The following is a 6,944-nucleotide window of genomic DNA, read 5'->3' as shown; positions in this document are numbered from 1 at the left end:
TTATTGTTAGGTGATCATCTTTCGAATATGTTTATGGATATCACGCACTAAAAAATTGTCAATAGAATTTGTTCGTAAACTTGACTTGACTTAACCAAAAAAAGTTATCAACCTAAATAATTGTTACGTAGGAGTCCCTGTAAATACTCATAAAAATAAACGCTAACTCTAAAACTAACTTGTTAAAATAAGACTAACGAGGTGTGAAGGAGATGTCGAGAGTGGAGAGACAAGGAGACAAAAGAAATTATGAAAAGCTAAGCGTATTTATAAATTTTGTAAAGCTAAAAATGCCCAAAATCCCACGTTTTATGGGTTACCGCTTCCATTATTTGTTTCATCATATTTCGATCATAAAAATTGTTTCGCTTTTATGCGATTAGATTATGAAATTCTATGTGAAGTTGAACAACTTTTTACATACATTATTTGATTGTTGATGTTTTGTTATTCAAAATGTTTAAATTATAAGTTTTGAAGATCAAATTAATATTCCTTTTCAAAGCATAGCTTTTGGAGGGTTCTCATTCCTTTAACTAAGGAATTAGATTCAAACAAGTCAAAACAACAATGACATATAATCCATAGTAATTGTTTGACTTCAAAGCTTACTAATTAAGACATTATTATACAAAAACAACTTTAATGACTAAGTATTAATAATATATATAAAATTAAAAGAACAATTCCCACAACACAAACATCCTAAGGATATGTAAATGTATTCCAACCTAGGTTTATAATCAAATACTATTTCCATTGGCACCCAGGCCTTTTGGAAAAGTCCAAAGCAAAGCTACGAGAACTTTACTAACCTTAGACAATTATCATACCATTATAAAGAGTTGTGTTCATAGTAGTCAGAACCGTGCCTTAAACTAAACTTAGTCATTGCAATAGAATCCTCAAATGTCGATCAAGGGGTGGAGAAGCCCGAAGCAAAGCGATGAGACTCATCTTAAAGTGAAGGAAGAATATTGTACCGAGGGTGGAAAGTTGTGTTCATCTAACATTACCAACCACCCCCGCTTCCATTGGGTGGAAAAAGCCACAAACAACGTTCACAACATGCTTTAAAGACTCAAACCCTAAAAAGAAACCAAACATGGATTACTTACTCATTAGCAACAAACAAAATCCACTCCTTTTAGCCACCTTTCTTAATCGGGCTAGGCCGCGGCCGTCCAATCCGCTTACCGACCGGCGTGACTCGATACCTCCGGCAACCATCACTCGGCGGCTCCAACACAACCGGAAGATAGTTATTAGCATGGCACCAAAACACCTTATTCCTAAAAGCCTCCCTGAGAGCGTCCAAACCCTAAACCCATAAAACACCATTCTTTACATAAACATATAAACAAACAACCAACCAACCAACCAAAAAAAATGCCTGAAATTGACCTGAATTTTAGCACGTTTAATTTCACACACTTTTCTGTTCACCGAAACCTCCCATTGACGGCGGTGATACGCTTTACAAAACTCCGAAGCTCCTTTAGAACTCGTGAAATTCACAAATGCATACCCCAAATTTGAAACCTTCCCATTGAACCAAAATTTCCTGAAAATTTTGAAATTTGAGTGTTTCATGCAAAATCCCACAATGGGTTGTTCCAAAAATTTGAAATTTGAGTGTTTCATGCAAAATCCCATAATGGGTTGTTCCAAAAATTTGAACTTTTTTTGAAATTGAGCTGACCCGAAATCCATTGGCAAGTAAACGAAGTCGTACTCCGACCGGAAGCCGTTTTGATTAGAATATGAATTCTTGCATTTGCAATGTTCATCCAAAATTTGCAAGAGATTATGTCGCCTGTTCATAAAAAAAGGGTCAAATTCATAAAGTTTGGTAATAAAATAATGAGAAATTTCACCTCAATTGATTGGGGATGTTCTTGATCATGACGGTGGTGGTTTCCAAGGGCATGAGATCGGGGGCAGATGGAACCCATTTCTTAATCTCGGATTTCTTGTGGTGAGATTTGACGTCGCCATTGCCGACGGGATTTTCCGGGTGAGAGAGAGAAACGCCGCCGCCGCCGGGAAAAGAAAGTGGCGGAAGGAGGTGGTAGAAAACGAAGATGGGATGATGGGGTTGGTATGGGTGGATGTAGGATTGATATCCATAAAGGGGTGGGAGGCATAGAAGGGCGTGGCGGAGGTGAGGCGGCGGGGGAAGAGATGGCGTGGTGGAAGGGAAAGGGTCGGCGTTGGGGTTCAGAGAACTGAGACGGCGGAGAGCCATAATGGAAGAAGAAGAAGAAGAAGAAGACGAAGAGGTGGCGTTTGATTTGGTTTGATGATGGGGTTTGGTTTAAAATGATGAAAATTCGTACTAAAAGGGAAGCATTTCTGAGTTTCATTAAATGCTGCGTTTCCACGTTTGGGTTTGGCGGCGAGGCTTTGTGTCATGCTCGCCGCCGTCTTACATTCACTTGATGACACACAAAATCACGTCGGGTTAAGGGAATTGTGCATGGGGCGGTTTAGATTTAACTACAATATAACCGTTCATCACAATCATATCTATGTCTAGAATATTGAAAATGTAATAACATGGTGTCAGTTCTCCATCACTCCTCTGTCCAATGGCTTAAGTGAGCTACCTTGTGGCACATAAGCATGTAAGAGGGCGAGCGTCTGAAAATTAAACCTATTTTATTTTTTTATATTTATAAAATTAAAAAAAAAAAAAAAAAAAAAAAAAGGGGATTGAATAGAATCCAAGTGTAGATTAGATGAGATGATTGGAGTTATAAAGGGTGTAGAAATGATTAGCAAATTCAAAGCAAAGTAAGAGTTGGGAGAGTAATGATTACAAATTCTGGAAAAAAATCTGGGAAATTGAGGTCTAATTTAATGAATTTAAATACCTGTCTTTTCAACTTCCACTATTTTATATATATATATATATATATATATATTGCCAAATAATTAAAGGGCCCAAGCCTTCTTGGGCCTCCTACAACAACTAATCCTAGCCCAGCCCAATACTTCAAGTTTGTTGGGCCTACACTTCCAATATCACAATTTCTTTTTCTTTTTTCTTTTTCCTACACATTTTCACAAATAATATAATATCCATACTTTTCAAGTCACACATTTGTTGTCTTACAAAGGCGTGAAAACCGAGCATTTTAAAACTATGAAGTTAACGGCGATATATAAAAGGCCAAAGCAGACAAAATTACTAGCGGTGCGGGCTTACACTGTCACAAATGATACAAGTGTTAAACACTAGATGGTGTGTCAGGACGTTGGTCCTCCAAATGAGGTGGATTGTGTGATCCCACATTGGTTGGAGAGGGGAACGAAGCACTCCTTATAAGGGTGTGGAAACCCCTCCCTAGTAGACATGTTTTAAAACCGTGAGGCTAACAGCAATACGTAACGGGCCAAAGCGGACAATATCTACTAGCGATGAGTGAGTTTGTGCTGTTACAAATGGTTTTAGAGCTAGACACCAGGCAGTGAGTTAGCGAGGACTCCGAAACACTTCTTATGAAGGTGTGGAAATCTCTCTCCCCTAATAGACGTGTTGTGGATAAGTTTGTCTTGTTTGTAGGAAGTATCTCCCATATCACCATCCTATTTTCCACCATGATCTTATTACAGCGATCTTGTAGTACAAATGTCTGTTCCCAACACAATGAGAGACTTCAAAAGCCTAAAACAACCCAATTGACAGATTGAAACACCCACATAAAGGAAGCTTCAAATGGATCTAAAATGGATTCATTTTGAAGCTCTCAAAAACACCACAATAAGAAAGCAAAGGTGCTGCAATTATGCAACTTTGAGGCCAAGCTTTTTTGGGTAAATGTGTTTAGGTATAGTAATTGTTGGTGAAATCAGACAAAATCATTAACCCTATGTTTTGTTTGTTTGTTTGTTTTGTCCAACGTAGGTGTTGGTTGGTTGGTTGGTTCTAGTTTGTAATGGTTTTTGGGTTTGTGTTCCCTTTTAGCATGGTCGTCGTTAATTGGACTATGTTCATGCGTTGGTCTACTGGTCAATGAGGGTGGCAGTTAATGTTAGAATTTTGATCGTCGGATCAACGTTGAATTTGTATCATACCTGGACAATATTCAACAATATTCTTATCATTGCCACGGTGTTTAAAATTCTTACTATCTATCTATGGACAAAAACTATTTATTGACACCTAAGATTGTATCCAAACTTTTTAATTTTATTTTTTAAAAAAATTTAATAATAATTAGTGAAACCTTTGAAAACTCAATTTTATTCAGGATATTTAGTCATGAATTATAGTTTATTATATATATATATATATATATATATATATCATATTTGATCTTTCATGTAAATACTCGTATTCAAAATTATAAATAGACAACTTTGAGTGTTATGGTGGGCGTTGAAGTTATTAATTTGAGTAAATAAAAAAAATTAAAAAATGTAGATAATAATGATGGAAGAAAAAGGAAAGCGTGTGGGAGAAAGATGAGGGATGAAGAACGGATGGCGCTGAGTTAGGCAGAGCATTGAGTATGAGGTGCTACTCAAGAACACCATCATCACCCTTGCTTCCCTTTGGTCGCTTCTATGCTTCCCAACTCCCCGCCCATTGCTCTCGTTTCTTTCACTTTTCTGTCGGTTTAATTCAACCGTAATCGATATATTTTTTTTTTTTACTTTTAACTCGATGAGTTCAATGTTGAGGATTGTATTGGGAGGGAGTCCCACGTTAGCTATAAGATCTTTTGGAAAAGCCTAAAGTAAAGTCATGAAAACTTATGCTCAAGTGGACAATATCATACCATTGTAGAGAGTCGTGATTCCTATCATGATATTAGAGCTATGTCCTTAATTTAGTCATGTCATATAATCCTCAAATGTCGAACAAACTGTAGTAAAAAAAGACTTGGGAGTCCCACATTGGCTGGAAATGATCATGGGTTTATAAGTAAAGAATACATGTCAACTGGTATGAGTCGTTGCCCATGCATGCTATTGATCCATAGAAGCCTTGAACCTAAGTTTATGATGTTCTTCCATTACTCGATCCCACCTGGATTAAACGAGAGGTTATAAGGGTGTAAAAACCTCTGTCTAGTAAACACGTTCTAAAAATTGTGAGGTAAAGTCCAAAAAGGCAATATGTGGCAACGATGGTTTTAATCAATATTATTGAAGTATAAATCTATTAGAATGTTAAACGTTTCAACGTTCAATAATGGGTAATGGGCAGCTTAAGAGTGACAGCCCATTCCTCATAAACTAACCCAAATAAATTAATACATTTAATATTAAAATAGAATTCTTCAAATGTTAGGAATACAGACTTTTGAGGCACAATCCTTGACTTTGGTCTGCAACCATTTCCAATGACCAAATGGATCATATATATATTTATATTTATATTTATTTATTAAGGCTCTTAGCTCAATGCCTCACTAATTTAATTTCCACTTTTTAACTTTTTTTTTTTTTTTTTCTTGGTCAAAATGGTGGGACTCTCTCTCTCTCTCTCTCTCTCTTCTCTATTAAATATATATTAATCTAATTAACTATTTATTTATTTATTTTATAACAACTCTCCTTTTACAATATTTATTATTTTTATGGTTAATTGTTGCAAGATCTTCATTAATATGTTACTTTAAAATATTATTATTTCTCTACTTCCACAATTTCAAATTATTAATTAAGATAATAATAAAAAAAATTAGAATAAATATTTATTTTTATAGTTAGATGATAAAATATATTGAAAAAGCTGATGTGGGTAGGTAGAGAAATGAATTTTCATTTTTTTTTTCTTTAAAAGGATAAAAAAGAAATTGAAAGGGGAAGAGATTTTTTGTTTTTCTTTTTTTCGGTTAGGAATATGACTTTTTATTTATTTATTTTTATTAATTTTTGGCGACGGAATATATTAATAAGACAAATAAAATAAAATAAAATAATTTAGCAATTATATAGGAAGGTGCAAATAAAAATAAAAATAAAAATAAATGTGTGAAGGAAATTAAAGGAAGTCCCAAAAATTATTAATTTGAAAATAATGTGATGGCCCTCATTAAATAATTGAAACGGTTGTATTAATTTAAGGAACTTTTAGATTAAATGCCACGTGGTCCCACAAGCAGGCTTACATGAGAACGGCCGCATTGTAAAACAGCCCTTCTTAGGGCAAAAAAGAGAACAAGGTCAAAAAGAGAAGCCAAATTGGTAGTGTACAGTTTCAGTGGGTCCCACTCCGACTCAATGGTGGGGTCCTTGTCTCTTCTTCTTCCCTCTCTTTATGGATTATTACTTTTTTGACCTCTGCAGTGAAAAACAAAAAACAAAAACCCTAGCTCCAGTCGTGAAATGACTCAGTTGCCCTTCCAATCTCTCTGGAAGGAGGAGGAGGAGGAGGAGGAGGAGGAGCCGTTGTGGAATTCATCACGTGCAAGGCACCCTCCATTAATATATAATTTAAATAATGTTTAAATCCCATAATGTTGTATTTAATATAGGAAAAAGGAATAATAATCTTTCTTGATCAGAGAGAGTGGCAGCAGATATAATCTCAAGGGATTCAGCTGTTTACCATATAAAAATCCCACCTTTAATCACATCTAAAAACCTTAAAAACAATCGTTAAAAATCCCATTCAAAGAAATGAACAAAAAAAAAAAATAAAGAATTTAATTAAAAATTTACAGTCATCAGACGATACAAGAACAAGAAAGAAATGGCATTGCCATGGCAGCCAACCAGGCAGGCAGGGAGGCAGGCAGGCAGGCAGGCAGGCAGGCAGGCAACCACAGGCAGCGAGGAGGGCATCTTTTTTCTTTCTCTGCTTTCTATGGTGAGTTATTTGGGTGGCCACACACAGCCTGAAAAAGGCAAGGCCACATGGAATGCCCACTTCATTCAACAGGAAAAAGAGCGGTTTGAAAGGGAAGGGGAGGGGGGGGGGGGGGGCC

The sequence above is a fragment of the Cucurbita maxima genome, unplaced genomic scaffold (genome assembly GCF_002738345.1).
Source record: "Cucurbita maxima cultivar Rimu unplaced genomic scaffold, Cmax_1.0 Cma_Scf00006, whole genome shotgun sequence".
In the NCBI taxonomy this organism is placed as follows: Eukaryota; Viridiplantae; Streptophyta; class Magnoliopsida; order Cucurbitales; family Cucurbitaceae; genus Cucurbita; species Cucurbita maxima.
This window is presented reverse-complemented; position numbering follows the sequence as displayed.